Raw genomic sequence first — 22,923 nt, 5'->3', positions numbered from 1 at the left:
TCCAACCCAAATAACATGTGAGCCCAATTAAGATATAATATCAGTCCTAAACAGGGTAAAATGCTGCTGCTGTGTCTTCAGCTACCTCAAGGAACTACCACCTGCCTTTTCAAACTTTCAATCCAGTTTTCCACCTCAAATGTCACTTGAGATACGGATCAGACCACCAACCAAATGTTGGCATAGAACCTACAGAACATTTTAATTTTCAGACAGATTTTTAAATTATTATGGGTATGCAAGTTCTCAGAAGAGATGATAGCTACTGCAACTGTCTTTGTCTAACCAAAGAATGCAAGAACCCACTTCTCACTTCACAAAGTTACCTAGAGTAAGAGGAAAAGCAGTAAGACAAAGCATGTTGGGTGAGTCTAAAGAAGATGATCAATAAGCCTTTAGCCTTTTTTCTTCCCCCCTCTCCATAAGGAAAAAACACAATATCCTTTAATAAACACTTTCTACTTATGCTCCCACAGAATTCCTTAATGTTGTGGAGAGATACTTCCAGTAATCAAGCTAACTTAGTAAAAGCTATACTTCCTGAAAAAGGTGACAGGTGCTAATTTTCTTAGAGGCATCATATTCATACAAAGTATGGGCAGATATTTGTGGGGATAAAAAAAATATGTCTTTTTATCCAAACACCATCCCACTTCTGTCCTCTAAATCACAGAAACACCAGAATAAGTCAAAGAAAACAATTTTTCTCAAAACAATGAGAAAAATTGTGTTATATCATCAATGTTACTCTCAAAATAGCTGACTACATCTCCCATAAACTATATTATTTTAATGTAATCAAGGACACTAAAGTTTGCTGAGCGCTTTAAGTACGCTGTATTACAAAGCACATGCAACAACAAACTCCTGTTTTCCACAATTTCCATATAAGCATTAAGAGAAATAATTCTTCTTTATGAAATGATTTTCTGACGAGTTTTGAAAGCTTGGACGCAGATGTACTTATCTGTCCTCTAAAGCCAAGATAAACTACAGTGAAAGCTTTGGTGTTTTGTTTTGTTTTTTTTTTTGCATGCATGCATGATTGATTTTCAAATCATGCCTTGGAACAAACTGATAATTATATATAACTAGAAACATATGAAAATGTCCCAAATTCACACTGCTGGCTGGAACAGCATTGCCAATGACTAATTCCGAAAAATAGTAATAATACATTAAGAAAAAAATAACAAACATCAAAGATATAAGCATCACAAAAAATGTACCTTCAGTTTTACTTGAGGCTAACTTCCATTACATAGAGCAATATTTCATTAGTGTATTAATCAATTTACTATGGCACAATCTTGTAAGAAGTGTTAGGAGATATCAGAACCAGATATTTGTTTAAGGACTAGCCAAACAAAAAAGTTGAGAGAATGCTTTAAATACGTATGTCAAGTTCAAAAAAAAAAGGTCTTAGTATTTTTTTCCATCTGAACTTCACACATCTATTACACAAATTCTTGTCCTGACAGACAGGATTGCAGCCTTGTTTCTCTAAGCCAGATGGGCCAGATGTAGGCTCTCAACTGTAATTTGGGGTAACAACCTAATTTATACCTTTAGAGAAATCAGTGATGGAAAGCTTAATTACAAACTCTAAATTCTGGAGTAAGATCTCCACTACTTTCACCCTTAAACTGTAAGGTAGGCAAATTGTAAAACTACAGGTTAGGATAGCTCTAATGGACTGGGTAAATAATCACATATTAGGTCCTATGCCATGAGTTTCTTCTGAAATGATGTAGAAATTAAAATAATGATAACTATTGTGTCTCATTTATAAAACTTAAGCCACTTTAAGAAATGGTAGCTACAAAGTCTGAATATGATTCTAGATTACACACTATGCCTTATGTTAATGTAGTAACACTTGGAAAATAATAAGAGGAAATACATGTGTGCTAGATATAGGCCTGGAATGTGATGCTATACCAAGACACAAAAAACACAGAGAAGCTGTGGTGAGGTGACCATAGCTGGCTGCCAGATGCCCACCCAGTTGATGATGTCCAAAACAGGACAGGGAGAAAAATAAGATGTGGGGTTTTTTTGGCTTCTTGGGGGGTTTTTGTTTGTTTGTTTGTTTTGTCACAAACAAAAACTCAGGGAAAATTAATTTAATTTATTTCCAGTTAAAACAGAGTTGGATGGTAAGAAACAAAGACAAAAACCACAAAACACTTCCACTTCTTCAATCCCAAATCCTCTGCCTCCCCTACAAGAGCAAGATTGGGGAATGGGAGCTGTGGTCAGTCCACAACAATTCCTCCCTGCCACTCCTTCCTCCTCAGACTTTTCCCTTGCTGTAGCATGGGGTTTTCCATGAGGTCTGTGGGGGAACCTGGATCACCCCCTCCTGCTCTCCCCTTGGGGCTCTCAGGACTCTTTCTGACATTCTTCCTCCCAGTCCTGGCTGTGGGCTCAGCTGTGCCCTGCTGTGGGTCAGCTGGATCCTGCTGTGTCCAGCCAGGGGCAGCTCTGGCTGCCAGAGCCTGGGCACCTGCAGCCCCCCAGACTGGCTTCACCACCAGGGCTCTCAAGGCTGCAGGTTCTCTGGGGAAGCTGGGCAGCACAGTCAGCTGTAATTTGTCATCAGGCAGATGTGCCCCATCTCAGTTTCTCTGTCAGTCTCTGTGCACAAGGTCGGTGCTCTGAGTTACTGCTGTGATTGCTCCTGCAGCTGAGAAAAAGGCTAAATCTTGTTATTTATCCAGCATTTTGCTTTAAGTAGACCTCTGAGTCAATTATAAAAGTATGTGTATGTGAAATTTCTATCAATAATACTAAACAGATGAAGGAAGAAGGAACACTATGGGGGACATGAAGATTGTTTTGTTATTGACATACACAGTAATTGATTAGGTTTCTCAGCTTCTGTTGCTAGCAATTCTGATGTATTACACGTAGGATTACTAGTTAGCTTCCATTTCCTTTCAACTTTTGCCTCTGGATAAGCTCAACTATTCCCAAGAAGAAACACTGATCAAGTACATTTGTCATGCGAACAACTCTAATAAGGTAATTCATCATAGTCTGCCAGACTCTTATTCCAGGAAGACTGCTGTATTTTTATCCTTACTTAAAAATCTGCTGTCACTCCTGCTGGAAATTTTGGTAGACACTTTGGACATGTTTAAAAGCCCTTCCAAACTGATAGTGGCAGATAATTAAGTTATCAGCTATCAAAGTCTTTTTTCACTCTCTGCAATGTTTATGACACCATGAACCTTTCTGTCTGGTTTAATCTGACCTGTTCTGAACGTGTGATCCCTTGTTCCTTCCCTAATGGTAGCCAGTGACCAATGTAATTCATTGCAACAAATGAACCTGCTCTGGAGGGTCTAATTGAGCAATTTTGTTTTCTTTTCAAGGTCTGAACTCAACCACATCCCACAATCTATTCTTCAGCACTGCAGTGGCAAAAGATTTACTTGAAGGTGAAGCAAGCTAAACTTTTAGGTCTCCAAATGGAAGAAGAATAAACCAATGCTGGCTTAGAGTTGTGTGTGGGTGAAAGTGGGAGTTGCTATTTAGGTTGTCAGTAATGCTTAATGTTCTTGTAGATTTTCTAGTCAAAGCTTAATTTTTATTTATTTTCCTTTTTATTTTTTAGTGATCTTGGCGCTTCATCTCTGTGTTGAGTGTAAAACTTCATGTACTCTTCCTGCATTTTCTCTTACATTTCTCTGATAGTTCTCTGTGGATATAAATATTCTTTTTCAAAAAAAGTTCTGCTTTTTGCTCACAAAAAAATAAGGCATGAAGTTTTAGCACTGGTGAACAAGCTCACAAATGGAAATGCACTGAAGAAAAAATCCGCTGAGAAAGAAGGTGGTTCTATTTCCATCTTCCAGAACAGCATTGACAATAGCAAGGAGAAAATAAACTCAATCTTGCAGATCTATTGCCTCACACACAAACACAAACAGGGAATAGTTTTAATCCTTGCACCTCGTCCATCAGCCCCTTTTATCTGTGGCTTTCCAATATAGCAACGCAAACCTAATGACAAAGTGGTCCTAAAAGCTAGAATCAATTTCCACTGCAGTCACAGCCGTCAGGTAGATAGGGAGAGAAGTTAGATCTGATAAGCAAAATTAAAAGTAACATCAGTTAAACCCACAGGTAGATACATAGGGTAGATTACTAGCAATGCCATGCAATCTGTGTGCACCTGGTTTATTAACAGCGTTTCATTTATGAAAGACGAAGTAGCATGACACAAGATTTATCCTGAAGCAGGGATTCATCAAGTGTGAAAGATGGGGATTCAGCATCACAAGATAAACGAGCACTACTCCTTATACTGGGAAAGGGAAGGAGCCCCGATAGCTCCAAGTGAAGCAAGGACCATTCTTAACTCTCACTTCACTTGTATTAATAAGTCTTCAATAAAAATGACATATATTACAAATAAGAAGTCTAAGTATGCAAGCAACCAAGTCAGTAATAATTCAGTCTCCAAAATACCCCACCTTCCAAGCTTTGTTTGTATGTGTCTCATATGAAACAGGTGAAATGAATTTTAAAAAGACAGAAATAGGCACTCAGAGATTCTCATGCATTTGGAATTAAGGACATTTGTAACCATTTCACTTGGACTTAGGGTTTCTTAACTTTGTTCCCTGAGAAGGGAGATTCAGAAGCTAAAGTAAACATTATTTTCAAAACCAATATTTAAGTAGTATCATGCTTAGTTGTTTTTCCTAAACTTTTCACATTGGTTAAAAATTTACAGAAACAAGTGGAGATCCTGAAATAACTATGCATTAAAGGATGCAGCTGATATTGCTAATATTAATTCCAAATCAATCTAACTACACCATCCAGCACTTAAAATTTGAGGGACACAATTTACCTCAGAGTATCAGCAGAAAGTGATATTTTTGTTCTCCCACCCCTAGTTCCTTGCCCACCCTGTGGTTCCAGGCTTAAAGCAAACAGATGTGCCAGACAAGCAGATGTCCTGAAAACCTTGGCTGCAAATTGCATTTCTTACCTATCCCATGGCCAAATGAAGTGGCATATGTCCCTCATAGGTGAGGGAAAAGTTCAGAGGTGCAAATGAAAGCAGCCCCTGACCTGTGTGATTGGCCTTTGCTCAGCATATCCACCCAAAAATGGCAGAGCCTCTCATTTTCAATTCATAGGGGATTTTTGGTTGATTTTATTAATCAAGCTGCCCTTAGCAATCACAGCTCGCCTCAGCTACAAGCAGTGCTAAGAAACAGAATCAGCAACTTCAGAGAAAGATTTGGAAAGTCTAAGAGCTACGTGTTCATATTCCACTTGAAAACAATATCTTATTATAATTCCTTCATATTCTGAATAGAAAATCTAGAGTCAAGGTTTTGTATATGTGGAGTGCTATGATGTAACTATTTAGTATTAGAGGAAACCTTACTACTTATATGGCTGTTATGAAAATCTGCCCAGACTCTCATGAAGGTAAAGCTGCTGGAGTACATACAATGATTCATAATTGCAAATAATCTCAATTTATGTTTTTAAATTACATATTTTTTTATATAAAAGCCATTTCAAAGTTATAGCACAGAGAAACATATTTCTTATTGCCAAAGGGACCTGGAGACCGTGACAACAAATTTCAGGATGCTGGATTTTAAACTGGAGGCACTCCTATCATGAAACAATCATTCTATCCAGGGGGTTATAAAAACAGCCTAAACAATGCAAGACTGTAAAATGTTTGACCCCTTTCCCACAAGCCAATAAATCAGGGTGCCAAAGAAGCACAACACTATCAAACTGATGAAGCCACGAGGCTGATGAGAAAGCCTCTAAATTCAACTGGGAAGAATTTAATTTCAAATTTCCAGGGGGAATTCTTGATGCCAGATAGACTGAATTCCTACTCAACATTTCTCTGTCTGTGGCGATCATCAGTTTTAATTATTTCTGACATTTTGTCTATCATATGGGATCCCTGGAGCAAAGTAATGAGTCTCCTCATGTGAAAGGTGAAAAGAACAAAGATCACATTAACATGTTCGAAATAAATTAACCACATGATCTTATAACTCTAAAACTCCAGAAAGGATCCTATTAAACCACTTGAAACTACCAGTGTGACCACAAAAATCTCCACATTAGCTACAAAAGCTAACCAACAACATCTTAATTCTGGCATTTCAGTTTCATTAGATGATTGTTCTTGTTCCAGATTTAATAACAGCAATTGTCTGGTACGAATGATCATGCCAGTACCAGCCAACCATCAGGGGCTACTTACCTGAGGAGCTGAGCACAGTAATTTCTCACATTTTCTTTGTAAGTGCTTGGGAAAGAAGTTTGGTAAAGTTATCTTTAACTTTTCCCTGAAGGTCGTGTTTGTACTGTAATAAAACTTACTCAGCTCTTTTGCAAAGAATATACCAATCAGCTCAAATCAAAAGCATTGGAATGTACAATTTACATTCTCTCTCCTCCTGGCTTACTGGGAGAAGCACTGTGTGATTGTCTCAAGGAAAATTAAGCAAAGAAGTCCAACAGTCTGTATTGTCTTATCTTAATAGAATTTCAGAACAGCAATGAATGCCTCCGAAATATAACTAAGGAGAAAAGCTAATTGGCAGAAGATTATAAATTATATTTTCATACTCAACAAAATAAGTACAAGATAATTTATTATTATATTCAAAACTACAACTCAGTGGGTAAAGGCCAAAGACTGCAAAAAATGATGTAAAACACTTTCCTCTGAGAAATATTGTGTTATGAACTACTAATGTATCAATACATTTTATAAAAAAACACTGATACATTAAAATGTTCTATTTTCTCCCTATTTTTACACATAATACACTTACTAATAAATGCTGTGGATATATGCATCCATCTATATAAATATAAAGTAGCATAAAATAAGCAAATACGTACTCAATTTTCTACTTTATGAAGTAAATTGTCTACCTTCTCTTGGTAATATACAATGCCTCTTTTCTAAGGTGCATAAACACACATCTCAAGGTAACATTTCCTCCTTCTCCAGCACTTCCACTGACTGGCAAATCAAGTTCAGTCTTGTCCCAGAAATGTAAAAGATGGTCAAGAAATAAAATGTTACAGTAAATATCATCATATTTCCAGCTGACAAAGGCTTCAGAATCCCAAGAGTGCCGAGTTCATTTTCCGTGATCTTTTAGCACCTTTTACCATTCCTAAGTTTCTTCAGAGGAACTCCTGCGGATCTTTTTGTCAGAAAAATACATTAAGCAAATTAACTGGTTACTTTTCTCCTGGGGCCACGAGCTACACCATACATTATAACGAGGTGATTATGCTGCCACTTTGTCACTGCCGGACTTTGCGTTAAGTGTTATTTGACACGTGCTTTCATGAAGTGAATTAAAATAACAGGCAGTTAAATACAGGCAGCAGAACAGTGGTGACTTCACGTGCTGATTTTGACTGCAGATCTCTCGCTGGTACCTAGCACTGCAGTATACACAGTTCTGAGATGAGTTTTATTTCTGCTGTCAGACATAAAAGAAAACTTGTCAACGAATTTAGATGAGTAATTAATACCATGCTGACAAACATGAAATAAAATTCCAAGCTATTTTATATCTTCCTTTCTTATTCCTTTATGTTGTGATGGACATTTGAACTAAATGCTTAGAAGTAATTAATCCAGCCATTACTGGAAGCAGTTTATATTAGTCTATAGACTCCATAATTACATAAATAAATTAACTTAAAAAAAAAAAATCAGAGGATTTATTCTACAAACTCTCAGGTAGAGGTGCAGAAGAGCACTGTAATTTTACAATAAAACTAGACATGCACAAAAGGATTTGGTCGGAGGAAATAGTTCTGACCGTGAAAAAAATCAAACTCATAATTTTGTTAGCCACATTCAGCAGAAAAACCAAACTCAGTAATAAGGTTTGGGCACATAAGCACAAAAATCAGATGTTTATTCTAAAATGCATCTGTTGCCTTGCAGCAGTCTTGAATTACATCAAAAAAGACACATATATAACAAACTAAAAGATCCGCAAACAGGAAGGAAATAAACCATGGCGAATATATTTCAATTTAACATCATGTTTAGCAATTGCTGCAGTGCTCATCAGATATGTTATAGTAGTCAGAACTGGTAGGGCCATAAGCCATGATTTTGCAAAACTTCCTTTTCAAGTTCTTTACTGAAACTAAATAGAAAATCTTACTGACTTTGCACTGACACAAACACATCTGGGTTAGCAAGCACAGTTCTTTGTTGCACTAACTCATATTTACACTGTTCTTAAACTTCACCTTGAGGAAAGAAAGTGTAGCTATTTCAAGACTAACAAGTACTGTTGTTATTGAATGTGCTGGGATATTTATTACAATGTCTCTCATCACATATAACTATGCAAAGCAGTTATTATTTTTGTCATCTGCAGTTATTGAACTTCACATTCACCATCACAGAATCTCATGCTTAACTTTAAACTGGTTTTAAATATTTCTTTTTAAAAACAAAGACCATTTCCTAATTTTTCTTTTTAAGTTTCAGACACTTGGGAACTGCATTTTACTTAATAAGCTGTCCTTGGTGTGACTTCTAAAGCATACAATCTGCCAAAAAAAATACAAATAAATTAAATAGACATTTTAGGATCTTATATACCATTATATATGTGTAAAACATTAAGAGAATCAGGTCTTTTCATCTCTGAGAGTTATCATTAAGAGGGGCATTCTTCAGAAGAAAGCAAGAATAAAAAAAAAAAAAGACCATGTCCTACTTATTACAAAGTACATCACCTCAAGATGTGGAATAGCAATTAATAAGAACAGAAAGAAACCCTGCAACATATTTAGTATGAATAAACATCTACGTGATACAATTGGAAAAAAAAGAGATCAAGTATCTCCATTCTTTAGACATTCCTCTTATAGAACAGACTTTCAGAAATAGCACTCTTATTGAGTTATAGTTCATGATCAGAGGGATCTTTATTCCCACAGTTGCAATTTAAGATAAAGAAAATATCAGAAACAACCCGCTCATCTGTAAAGGTACTGTACACCACAAGATGCTTTACCCAATGGTACGCTGTCATTTTATGCTTTGTGCTCCCAGCATAGGAAATGGAAGATTCATAAATCATCATGGCATTGCTTGGTTTGGAAGAGGCATTAAAAATCATCAAGTTCCAACCCCCTGCCATGGGCAGGGACACCTCCTATTAGACCAGGTTGTTCAGAGCCTCATCCAGCCTGGCCTTGAACACTTCCAGGGATGGGGCATCCACAGCTTTTCTGGGAAACCTGCTCCAGAGCCTCACCACTCTGACAGTAAAGAATTTGTCTTTGATAGCCAATCTGCCCTCTTTCAGTTTAAATGGAATAGTTTTAGTGGTGCTTCCTGAATACAACTATTCTCATTCTTTTTTTCTTTTTTTTTTTCTTATTTATTTTTTTTCCCATGAAAATAGATTAGTGGTCAGTAGGAACAGTGTGGCTTTACTGATTCTTGCTTGGTATCAACTGGCAATATACAACTCTGCCCTTTTGTACAAATAACACATAGCTGGTGTTATAGTGATTAATAGAAAAGGGACTATCTTCTGGTACTTGATTTATCCTTCTAAATGCCCTTCTAAATGCACAAGGATCTCACTCTGCTCACTAAACTGTCCTTCCACAGCACAGAAAATAAGACCACCATCTGTTTCTTTGCAAATACTTTATCTAAAGAGATTGTCGTAGAAACAAAGTAAATTCTAAGAATAAAGTAGGAAAAATTAATTTGAAGTTGTCACAATACAAATAAATAGGAGATTAAGATGGATGATGGTTGGTGGTCTGGAAGCCTGTCTAAAACCATATGGCCTGATCTAAGACCTAAGATATAAATCAAAAGTTTATGGGTTCCTAAAGAGATTTCAGTTACAAAGACGTATGTAAATCATTAAGACTGAAGAAACCGAGTCCTATTGTTACCACTGCTTATAGTTCATTCAGTTATTTACGAGTATGGAAGTTTGTTATTTAAATATTGTGACATTTGCAAATGCATTGAATGTTGCCATAAACTCCAATTTATAGCAAAACAAACTGCTTCAAGCTGTGCTGGATGTAGCAAATGGAAGCTGCAGGTGTCTAAGGAGTAAATGGATGCCAGCTTGTTAGCTGAGGTGAGAGGCTGAGGCAGTGAGCACGGTGAACTTGCATAACGAAGAGCTGGTTTCAGGAAAGGCTGAAATTCTGCAGGCAAACGAGAAGAAGAAGCAGAAACAAAGGTAATTTTTGTTTCTTGAGAGGGTCTGGACATGCTAAGGTGAAGCAGGAGCCTATGGTATGAAGATGGATTTCTGGAGGTGCTGGAGGAGGACCACTAGAACTGCTGAGTAATTAGGAAGATGTCAAACACCTTAGAAATATGTTCAGGTGGTTTGGGCAGGGGACAATGAGGATTCAGGGATAACCACCAGTACCAGATTACCAGCCCACAGAACAAGAACAGTTTCAGAGCCCTTTTAAGAAAACAGAAGAAAAGGAAACACTAACAATAAACTAATTACTATACTAACAACCCTTTCAGCGTGATGGCTGAAACTGCTCTTTCCCCAACTAATTCTTCAAAAGGAGCTGCTGTTCCTGTTTCTTCTTGTCCCTGTACCACCACTGACTTTGTATCAAAACCAGCACTTGTGTGGCTGCAGACTGAATACCAGGGAACTAATTCAGCTGCAATGCAACCTCGCATTCCATTCACAACTTTACCTCTTAAACACTCCCTCTAACTGCAGGCAAGTCCTTTTGCAGGGCTAGAGTCCCTTTCCATGGGGCACGAACATAGTGAACAAGAGGGTGTGCAATGGTTTGAAAAAGTGCCAAGAACTCTGAAGGAGTCAAACTCCTCTGCTATGGAATAAAGCTGGCATAGACTGTGCCCTCTTCAGGGCTGAAGCAGAAGTGACCACAGACATTCAGCAATCGCCATTTCCACCAAATATTCACAACACAAGCTTGCTGAAAAATGCCTATTAACTAGAAAACTACAATAATGGGATTCAAGGACCTATCCATAATCACATTTAGAGGAAGCTCTCCAACTTTTTTTGACTTTTATCTGTCTGTGTGAATACCATGGAACAAAAGCAAATGAGAACGTCCATGCAGAAGAGGTACTGAGTTTAGTATGAAAAAATACATTTCCCTGTCAAAATACTGTCCTTTGAAAAAGAGTGCAATCATAAATCTTTGTTTCAAACTTGTGTTATCTTATAGGTCTGGCAATCTCTACTATAAAAGGTGTGAGCAATTTTCAGATACAAGAGCCTGTTTTACCACCCTACCATTAACATTTTTCCATTTACACAATTCTCTTTAGAGGATCTGTGAAGCTGGCATTATGAACAGTAGGAAGAAATAAATGCAAAACAAGCTCTTCCCTTGGCTCTTACCCAGCTAAGTCACAGAAACCCAGAAGCTCACAGTTCAATCTTATCAGATTTTCATCACAGGTGAAATGCTTCACTTTTTAGTTGTGAACTCTATCATATGTGCAGTGTAAAAATGTATAAATAACAGGAGACAAAATGATCTTGGCACCATCCTTTAGAATTCCACTCTTCCATCAGTGTTTTTTTTTTTTAAATGAAAGATTTTGTTGGTGGCAAGATATCACAAGAACTCTAAAGCAGTTGGAAGAAAAAGGGAGAAAAACTCAATTTGCTTACAAAAGAAATTAGACCTTGCTTCAAATACATGTACTCTCCCTCACTTGAACTAAAAACATACTTAAAGTCTAAGCTGATGATTGCTTTGAGAGAAATTAATGTTATCTTCACCATGTGGCCATTAACCACTCAGTCAGTGGTGACTGGAACCCTCTTGAACTTTAGTTGTACGTAGTGTCAGCTATAGCACAAGTTCGTGTAATGGAAGTGCCCTCTTGTTCTACAAGAGCAGACAGCGCTCAGAAGTTAATATATATTTACTTAGGCACTTTGCTGTCCTTGCTACTTGTCACTGTCACTGAAAAGCATCCCGGAATTTGGTATTAATACTCCAGCAAATTACGTCATTGTGTTCTCATTTATAATTGACAAAATAAAGTGACGCAGAGAAACACAAAACACAGGGCCTCAAGCTAAATTCTTAGATCCTTATGTTGTCACCTGTGGATCAACAGTCTGACCACCTGCAGTTCTAGTTTGATGAAATGAAACCTGAATGGCACCTCACATTCTCCTTCCCAGCCCTAACTTGAACAAACCCCAAGCCATTAAAAATGATCAGGTTTCTAGTTACAGCAACTAATTTCAGTTACTTGGATTTTGAAGTACTGATTGAAGCACCTTCAACATTATAAGGAAGCAGTGTATATTATTAAATTAGTGGCATGACAGAGCCCCTCTCGGAATGAAGGATGCAGATGAATTTGTGGCTACGTAATTAGAGCACGGAAGGAAGATCAAGAGAGAGGTCCCAGAATAGCAAGTCCACACAGCACTGCTGGAAATGATCTGTCCTGTTCTGGAAGCAGTGCAGCCACATTAGCATGCTGCTCTGCTGTGCCAATAAACCTTTTGAAGTCAGAATGCCCTGAGTGTAACTGGATAAAATAAGTGACTCAACTCGGGTCGGGAATCGACGAGTCCTAAATCTTGTGTTTCAGAACGTTCTGTTCCAGAGCTCAAACAAGCAGCTTAATTCCGCCTCTGCCTGACATCAGGTCTAGTAAAGCTTCCTTGTGATCAAATCTGGCTGTGCTGCTATGCCTGTGTCCCAGACAGGATCCAGTTATTGCTAAGCTTCCTCAGTGTGAAAAGAGATCAGATGCAGTCTCTGACTTCAGGATTTCCAGAAAAGTTTTTAAGGAGAAATTCTCATGGAAAAGAATGTCACCAAATCAAAACAAAACAAAACAACAAAACAAACAAACAAAAAAGTTTTCAATTTCTCACAGCATCAAAGGGAAAAAAAAAAAAACAAAAACCCAGCAATAGCTTTTCTTGACTCTCCTGTATTTACTTACAAACCCCAGCACCACCAATCAGAGCCCTGGGTTTGTAGCTAAATTTTCTAAGCCTCTACTGAAGCTAAAGAGACTAATTTTCAGCTTTTCTCACTCCCGTTATACTTAACGCAGCCCTACAGCTCAGATGTGCTCAAACCATATCACATCTACAAGTGCTTCCTCAGTGTCACTCATTACCCTCAACTGCAGTGCAAAATGTGGTCAAAATCACTAATTGTGCTTGCTCTCCTCATTTTTGGAGCAGATCCTGGCTTCTCTTCTAGGACAGGAGGCTCTCTTAGCACCTCTGCTTGTGTCCAGCATTCTTCCCTCCCCAAACTGTGGGTGTCCAGTCCCTGTCAAATAACCTGGCTGTCAGTTTTGTTAGAATGCCTCTTGTCAAAACACCCTAGATGAACCTTCAGCTGGTCACTGGCCCACTTGGCAAAGCTGTTGCCTTGCTTGGCCAGCTTCCCCCCTATATCCACTGCAAAAGCTTGCTGTGCCCAAGCAAACCTATTTAAATGCCAATGAGCTTTTTTAACCTCTTCACTGTCCCTAGGCAGGTAAAACCTGTCACAAACAAGGCCCATGCAAATGGCAAACATCGCGGGAAAAGGTCAGAAGCAACACACGTGCACGAAATTACCAGGTAAACTAATTCATGGTGTTTCAAAACGCTAATCCAAAAAATCTCCTTTGCTTTTGAGGCTTTGGTTGTACACAAGGATAAAAAAATGTCAAAAATCTGATGCTGTTGTTCTGTTACAGAAAACTTAGGCGGCTTTGTGTGCCCTGGAATAAAGGAAGATATAAAACTTCTACGCAAACTCCTGGGATGCTATAAAACAATGAGTTTTCAATTTCTGACCCTGAACACTGTCAGTAAGCATGCCCTGCCTTGTTCAGCCTATAAATTCTCAAGGTTATTTTGAAAGTGAAGAACAAAAAGAAAAAAAAATAAAAATCCCTTCTTCTCATGAGAAAAAAAACCCATTCATATCGAGAAGGGATTTTTTTTCTTTTTAACTCATCCAGACATTATTACTGATACAACTTAAAAAGTTAAATAGGCTAAGGCATGATGCATATTGTATTTTTAATACATTTAAAATTCAGTTTGATTAAAGTCCAGCATGCAGCATTTTAGGATATAGCCATAACTTCTGTGGTAGTTTTGAAAGATGTTGCTAGATATGAGCTATGGAACCAATTAGAGCTCCAGTTCAGTCTAAAGAAAAATGAGTCTCCAAAAATAGAACACTTGTATCATGTAAAAGAAAAAGCAGACATACCCAAAAACCCAAAGTAGAACACCAACACGAAATGAAACTGGATTTTCAAGGAAATGTGATAATGGCAAATGAAATACCTGAAAATACATTGTGCAGAGGATTTTACACTGAGCATTTCAATTAGCCAACACAGGCATGACAGTGACTACTTTACAGATACAGCTGAACTACCTGCTACCAGTATAAAGATGAAATTAAATATCTCTCTCGAGTCCTTTTCCCTCCTTTAGGGACTCAAACCCTTAAAATAATTTACATATACAGGCTCTCTGTTTATATGCAGCCCGTTTGAATGAAGAAAGGGCAGTAGAAAAGAAGGCAAAAAGACTGAGTCAAAATGTGTTTTTTTGTCATTTCTGAAAATAAAACAATGTGATGGTGCTACAGTGAACACAAGAAAGAAAGATTAAAATGGTGATCTGAATGCCTCTGGATGGAAAGATTATTCTCAGTTCAGATACCTATTAGATCACTTCCCCCAGAGTTATGAAATGGTATACTGCACCTTTTACTTTCATCAATTGTAGCACTCCAGCATTCTATAAAGAAAAAAGAATCACTGGTGTTCTAATCTCTACTTATTTTTTATTTTAGCATTTTTAATCTTTTTCAGCTTCTTTTGAGGTACAGCTTCCTTCCAGCTCACAAAGAGGGCTAATGACATCAATAGACTTCTCATGAGGGCACTTGGAACAAAACCTTTGCAAAAGAATTCCAGTGTTTTTGAAATGACTCAACATTTTTCAGGAGACAAACCTGAACTAACTTCATCACCCACCCCACTTCCAATGTAATTAAAAAAACAATATATATACACACACACACACACACATCTTTTTGTTGTGCCTTTCTGAAACATTATGAAGAAAAATCTCTTGCTTGTCTTAGTGTTGATCAGTGAGAATGAAAAAGACTTGCACCAAGTTGGAAACAAGTCAAAATGCCCTTTCTGACTTGTTAATGAAATCCTTCTTATGTACAAAAGGCATTTACTCACCACCTTAATAGTCACACTGCAAGTAGATTTTATCTGGCTGGAGATTCATTTATTTCAATGAGAAACTAATCTCTTTTGTGGGATTCATACAAAGCATTTGAATTTAAAAATAAATAAAAGGAATTGTTTACCTGCAGTAGGTAATAATACCTTTGGAAATGCCATCTATGGATATTTACTACTGAATCATGAAGTATTAACCTGGCACACTTAAATGAGTTCATGCTGTAAAAATATAATGAGTCTGAGGCCAGCACAGAACAAAATGAAGACAAAGTTAAAATTAGATTCCAACCACACTCAGAAAAAATTAATGGAAAACTGTAAAAAAACATTTTTATAGAACAGGTTTAGAAATGTATGTAAAAATCTTCTGCTTGAAGCCTTGCAAATTGCATTTGAAGGGACTGACCTGACATAAGGTTGGCAATGGATGCAACTGGAGCTTTAATTGACTAAGCTTGGACATCTGTCTCGACTGTCAATCCTCCTAACAATAAGATTGATAGATGCAAGCTAATCGCCAATTAGAGGGTGCTCCTTCAGATCCGGGCTGGGGCTGGAGGAGCTGCATGAACTCGCACAGAGGTGGATAAAACGAGTGTGCAGGAGAGAGAGACACAGAGATATTTCTCTGTGTTTCTTTCCAGAGACCAGGAGATCATCTTAGGCTGAATCCACAGAGCAAAGCAGCACAGTAATGAAGGAAAGGGAGAAATGCTGGCTCCACGACTGCGTGACCAACCTCCATCTCATCTTAAGGCACTTTGAAGCAATACCCAATATGGTTTTACTTGCACAGGCATTAGCATCCCTTTCCTTCTAGAATACTAAGTATTTCAGCATTACGTAATGTGACTGCATTAGCTGTCTGCTTTTCTTCCTCCCCCAAATGCAAATGCATTATCTAGTCCTTGTATCTCTTCCACATCCTTCTTAACAGGTTACTATTTATAATAAAAATCATTAGGATTCCTTTTGCTCCTTATATGTTTAAACTTCTTCTGGACTGCCCTTGCTGGCTGCTGGTTAAAGATTATGTTCTCATTTTCTCTATAAATTTTCTACCATTGTTAGCTTTGGACATATTGCCTTTAGGAAAAAACTCATTTTTCTTCTTAGTTTAATAGCTGAATTTATTTCTTTGCAGTGGCCATTACTTTTACAAAACATAGAATCACAGAATACAGTGAATTTGAAGGGACCGATGAGGACAATGAAGTCCAACTCCTGGCCTTGTGCAGGACACACCAAGAATCCCACCAGGATGATGAATCTTGTCTCCTCTTTCCCTTTCCCTCCTCCAGATTGTGGAATTGTGTCTTTGTGAACACAGACTGTGGGTTTTATAGTTTAGACTTACTGATATTTGGGATTCATGCCTGATGCCACCATGATACACCATGAGAGCACTTTAATGAATTATAATTATATTCAGGACAGAAAAGTAGTGCAGTGAATTTATTCTCTCTCCTTCTTCTCTCACCACTGTTAAAAGTCTGTTTTTCTCAAGAGACATACTAGTTTCCTTAAACACTCCTTTTGTAAGTACATCTGCACAAGTACTTTGATTTGGATTTGTGTGCTTGTAGAGCAAAATTGTTAAGAAATGTGTTGGCTTTTGGGAGCAAATACTTGTTTCAGTTGTTTATCTCTTCATTCTAGTTCTCATGTTGACAGAAAACTGCTTGTGGAGGCAGCACTTGAGGTTATAACAAGAGTTGCCAGGTTTGAGAAAGAATAACTGGCAGCACAAAACTTCCAGCATGGCACAGACACATCTACCACCTAATAATGCACTGCTTTTCCCTCAGCAAACCCTAAATGGTTCCTGGGGTGATTTAGTAGCACGGACTAGACCCTACCAGGTACATCACATTAAATTCTCCCTAATAAGCTTTCAAGATAATCTAAGTCTAATATTCCTATGACTTGGACATATATATCAACCACACACAGAATAAAAAGAAAGGTTTTAGGGTGCCTCATGAGATGCTTTGCCATTAACCATTGGAGCTAAGCCTTTTCCAGGAGCAAATTCTTATTAGGTATCTCTGTACAGCCAAGGTTCTATGTTTATTGTGAAAAATGAGCATTATTCAAAATATCTGAATTCATTCTGCAGTGCTTGATAGGGAACCAGTACCTTTGGGGAGGGGGAAGGGGAAGGGAGGAAGTAAAAGAACTTAGGCTTGCATTTTTACATCTCAGTGGTCAGAGAAGTCTCCACCTACCTAAAAAACCCAGGAAGTGACTTCCAGATATTTATGTCTGCACCAAACAAATCCTATCTCTGGCACACAAATATTTTGCAGTGGAAGCTGACTGTGATGCTATTGGCTGGTAATGGAAATGCCAGAAATACCTGAAGTCCCAAGGGTTAAATCATTTCTGTAACAATAATGATCAAGCCATTAAATGTACATGAATATTTAATTTCAGCTGCACTTAGTTCCAGTCTTAATTGTCAAAACCACTTTGCTAAAAATATGCAAATAAATTATCTATTCTCCTCATTTATGCAACATCTTCACCTCCAGATTTAGGACAAGGAGTTAAATCCACCAGGAAGCCATTTTAGTGACTTATTCTGCAAATTTTGTTCACTATGCCCTAGGACTATGAACTAGGACTAAGAATAGTCATGCCATCATCCATTCTCCTTCACCACCCTTTCGCTTTACCACAATTTTCACATCTTTCTCATGATCTATTGAAAATAATTCCTCCACAACGACTTTGGTGGTTTTATCACCAATGCTTTTCACCTGATCCAGGAAAAAACTCCACTGTCCAACTTCAGGATTTCAAAACAGTCTTCAGAGTGTGGGAATAACTCAGGGTTAAATCATCTGATGTGTGGAGCGCAATTCGCTTTAAACATACAATTCTTTTAATGGCACTATTGGAAGTGCCCCTAAGCATTCTCCAGAAGCTATTAAGCCATTCAGTGCATCCTGCAGTGCTAGAAACTCCATGTACTCTGGCCCAATGATTACTCCATGTGGATCTTTTATCTAGAAGAGCTATATAGCAATGAGAAACAGCAGTGACTGGCACATTGCAATTTAAAAAAAAAATAAAATATGGCATATTTTTAATTAGTTTCCCTAAATTTCTTTAAGAAAAATGTCTTTTTTTCTGCTACGTTTACTTTGTCAAGACATGTAGGGATGAAAGACTTATAATGACATTACTTAAATAACTGGAAGAATAAAGCCAGGCAAATAAAGCTGGACAATCAACAATTATTGGAAACAAAACTTCAAAAAGTAAACTTGAAGTTGTACACTACAGCCATTAGTAAAGAAATGAGCAGAGTGCCAGGGCACCTACCCTTAGAGGCAGGCAAAATGCACACCTAATAGTTGTGCCTTTAGGCAAAAAGTCTTAATTCATTGAGTTACAAATCCATTTTCCAGTGTTGCTTGCTAGAGGCCACACAGCCAAAGAGCATTTTCACATTGTTTTTTATAACACAACGGAGCAGCTGACTGCTACAGTTTAGTACTTTTTTAGAGTGCAAATGAAGTTATTTTTCTGTCATTGGGAAAATTTGAACTTTGCAAAGCCTAATTAAGAGACGTTTGTTATGGTTCATACAGCGTGTTCAAAAAGAGGCGTAAATTGTAAAATAAAATACTGCTGCAGATGAGTATGACAATGTAACTGAATCCTCTACATGGAAGATCTCTTGTACACAATGTGGTTTTATTATATTTGAAGGACTGAATTTTATCAAGCTGAATTAGTAACAAAAAATGTTTTTATTAGGCTGGCTTAGAAATGTGATCAAATTTGGACTAACGTCATCGAGGTCTAGTGTGCATCCTAAAAGGAAGATCAGCCTCTTTCACCCTCACCCCACACACATAGCTACTAAAGAAAACAGCAGGAGGGACAAAGAGGAACAATGTTGATGGGAAAGGTGGAAAAAAACACAGCCCCAGAACATATTTGTGAATATGTGAGTGTGAATGTTATGTCTAAGAAAATCTGTTTGTGCATTAATTCAATGACAGTACAGGGATGGTTTTTCAAGAATACTGAACATCTCACAGTTTCCTTTTTGTTAATATTATATATGTCTAACTGTTACAAGGCTACACTAACACTGTTTTTTTCTTTTCAATCTCAGAGAGAAAGTGAAATTAATTCAACAAAGAAACATATGTGGCCGTGAATTATTCCTTCATTTGTTTTCTAATGTTTCTCTAATGTAAAACAGCAACACAAAAAGATATTCCCAAGTTATCCAACTAATGAATTATTCCAAAGGAAACACTTAGGAGTGTGGTCATGAAGTGTATGCAGAATTACTCTGCCCTGTTTGCCCTAGCCGTCCTGCAGCAGACTCCAGACAGGCAATCAAACTTGGAGGCAGTCTGGCACTGACTGTCCTCTTTTCAAAAAGAAGCTACCATCCTAAAATGTAAGTGTGAAAAATCAGTTCTTGGCCAAGCCATTACATCCCAACATCTTATGTCTTCAAGCTGTAAAACAACAGAACATTATTTACGCCCCTACGCCCAGATATTTCAGGTGTTTAACATTCCCGGTGAGGAGGTTAACAAAAACAAAAGGTAGAATTGCCACAAGTTATTGTGTAACTTTACAGAAAAAGTCAAAGGACTTCTATGAGCTCTGGCTTCAAAAATGAGATTTTTTTTGATCCTTTTGATAAAAAGGATAAAAGTTTTTTAAGTTTTGCAACACACACTATGTTAAGTAAATGCAAATAATACCAGAAGTCACCATTTTCTGGAGGATGCAGTTTGTTATTACATAATCACTATTATTCAGAAGCCTACATATAAAGTATTTGTTCATAACTTTTGGTATCTATATTGTTATGTATTTCACTAGTAGTATTTTCAGAAAAAAATGTGAAATGTGCACTTCTGATCAAATGCAACTTATGTACTGTAGGTCTAATAATGCAGGGAAGAGGAAGGGAGGGAGGGAGGGAGGGAGGGAGGGAGGGAGGAAGGAAGTGGCGGAAGGAAGGAAGGAAGTGGCGGAAGGAAGTGGCGGAAGGAAGGAAGGAAGTGGCGGAAGGAAGTGGCGGAAGGAAGTGGCGGAAGGAAGTGGCGGAAGGAAGGAAGGAAGGAAGGAAGTGGCGGAAGGAAGGAAGTGGCGGAAGGAAGGAAGTGGCGGAAGGAAGGAAGTGGCGGAAGGAAGGAAGTGGCGGAAGGAAGGAAGGAAGGAAGGAAGGAAGGAAGGAAGGAAGGAAGGAAGGAAGGAAGGAAGGAAGGAAGGAAGGAAGGAAGGAAGGAAGGAAGGAAGGAAGGAAGGAAGGAAGGAAGGAAGGAAGGAAGGAAGGAAGGAAGGAAGGAAGGAAGGAAGGAAGGAAGGAAGGAAGGAAGGGAAGGAAGGAAGGAAGTGGCGGAAGGAAGGAAGGAAGGAAGGAAGTGGCGGAAGGAAGGAAGTGGCGGAAGGAAGGAAGTGGCGGAAGGAAGGAAGTGGCGGAAGGAAGGAAGGAAGTGGCGGAAGGAAGGAAGTGGCGGAAGGAAGGAAGGAAGTGGCGGAAGGAAGGAAGTGGCGGAAGGAAGGAAGGAAGTGGCGGAAGGAAGTGGCGGAAGGAAGTGGCGGAAGGAAGTGGCGGAAGGAAGTGGCGGAAGGAAGTGGCGGAAGGAAGTGGCGGAAGGAAGTGGCGGAAGGAAGTGGCGGAAGGAAGGAAGGAAGTGGCGGAAGGAAGGAAGGAAGGAAGGAAGGAAGGAAGGAAGGAAGGAAGGAAGGAAGGAAGGAAGGAAGGTACTTCAGGTTGGTACTTTTACCAGGAATGGAGAAAAACATCAGAACCTTCTCCATTTTCCTTTTTCCCTATTCCACTCACCTCTTTTTCATATTTTCCTCTTCAACACAGAAATACTGGTCTTACGCACTGACTCTGAGCTATACTTTATTGCTCAGCATGTTGCTTCCTTGAATTTGACGCTGTATAGTCCAACTTCCCCATTTAATGTGACAGAATTTAGAACATCTTTTGTGGTAAAGTATATGCTTTATCCCAGATATGATTAAACCAGAGAATCCCATAATTCTCTGCTGCTAAATACACATTTTAGCATTCTGTTTTCTAATTTAAGATATACTGGCACAGAATAGGAATAAGTGTAAAGGCAGACATTTATGTGTTCCTAATCACAGGGAACATGTAGATATAAGAACATGAAACAAAGCCAGGCAGGAGATGCCTTGTAAAAAAGTGGCTTCCTCCTTTTCTCCACATGTATTTATAGCAACAACATCAATCTCTCCCTCAACAGATGATCTCCATCATCTTCTGCCTCCACACAGGTATGTTAGAAAGCCTTTTTTCTCAAAACATGAGCATGAAGCTTTTTTCTTTTTTTTTTGACAGCACTTTCTCTATATCCCCCTCCTCTGCTTCTCCATATATGTGTAAATTTTCATATGCAGCAGGCAATGATTTAGGCTGGGGAATTAGAAAGATAACACAAGCCAATTGCCAGGAGCTGAAGTACAAATGTTTCCAAAAGCAAAGAAATTAACCCAACCAATAACAGTGGGTTGCATTACCAAAAGCAGTGCTATGAAGAACAAATCTAGATTTTACTTAAGTGCCAACAGCTGAAGCTCTGAATAAATTTGGATAGAATGCCAGATAATTTCTCTTGAAATCAAAAAATCTTCATCAGCATGAAGCTGTTCAGCACATCTTTAATTCCCATACGCAACCTCAGTAAAATTTCTAAGATTATTAATTTCTGAGTGAGCAAGTGCTAGCTCCTCACAGGAAGATAATTTTTATTAAGCATAATATATTTATACTAAAGGCCAACAATTTTCTTCAGCAACTGAGCAAAGGTTAGTCTTCACACCCTTCTGGATCCTACATGCATTTCCTTCCCACAGTAGATGGAGGAATTTCCAAAGCTGAAAGCTATTTTGAGCAGCTTCCAGAGCCTCTCTTTGTAACACCTTCTTAACTGTGATTTCCTAATCACTATGCAGAAGATTTCACTGCCTAATTAAAGGACTGGTGCAGTGATGAAGATAAAGAATACAGAGCAGGGCTGCAAGCTAATCTACAAGCAAAACACAGGAGCTACTTGTCAAGAGTAAGGGCATATTTTATCGACAGCTGTGTCCAATAAGGATGAGTTATATAGTGAAGGTTTAATATTAATGCATTTCGGTCTTTCCCATTACTTACTCATTATACGTACCTAGGGCATTTCCACTTCTCTCACTCTCCCTTCTTATTGTAATGCAATTAACATTTTAACCCCTCTGAAAATCCTTGTTTTTACCTCATCTCAGACTTTTACGGACAGTGCTTGAAAGAGCTGTAGGTCTCAGCAGTTACGTTTTTGGCCTGTAAAATGCAGGTGGGTAAGTGTAAATCTTACATGATGAGTGAATCTTCCATTTGCACCTTTGAAACTTTCTTTTCCTTCACATGTCTCTGTCTCTCTCTCTATATATGTTCAAGTACATAAGTCTCTTTATACAATTGCCCTCCAAAAGGATATCAGTGAATGAAACTGTTATACACAGAAGACATTGCCTACTGTTATGTAAAACAACTATTTTTAAACAACATGTGGTTATTGACTTAAACATCAGCATTCCTTTGTACCTCATGGTTCAGCTTCCTTGAGAGCTGCTGC

At 38.2% G+C, this 22,923-nt stretch overlaps 1 protein-coding gene across 2 annotated transcripts in view; it reads right to left on the bottom strand.

The window, feature by feature from the left end:
- The window catches only part of CADM2 (cell adhesion molecule 2), a 571,255-nt gene that overhangs the window by 307,658 nt on the left and 240,674 nt on the right, over nt 1–22,923 (bottom strand). The gene's annotated exons all lie outside the window — the stretch shown is intronic.

Source organism: Pseudopodoces humilis, chromosome 2, assembly GCF_049639895.1.
Source record: "Pseudopodoces humilis isolate 2021_Gansu_Grassland_sample_001 chromosome 2, ASM4963989v1, whole genome shotgun sequence".
NCBI lineage: Eukaryota > Metazoa > Chordata > Aves > Passeriformes > Paridae > Pseudopodoces > Pseudopodoces humilis.
The sequence above is the reverse complement of the archived record's forward strand: the minus strand, read 5'-3'. Positions and strand labels throughout refer to the sequence as shown.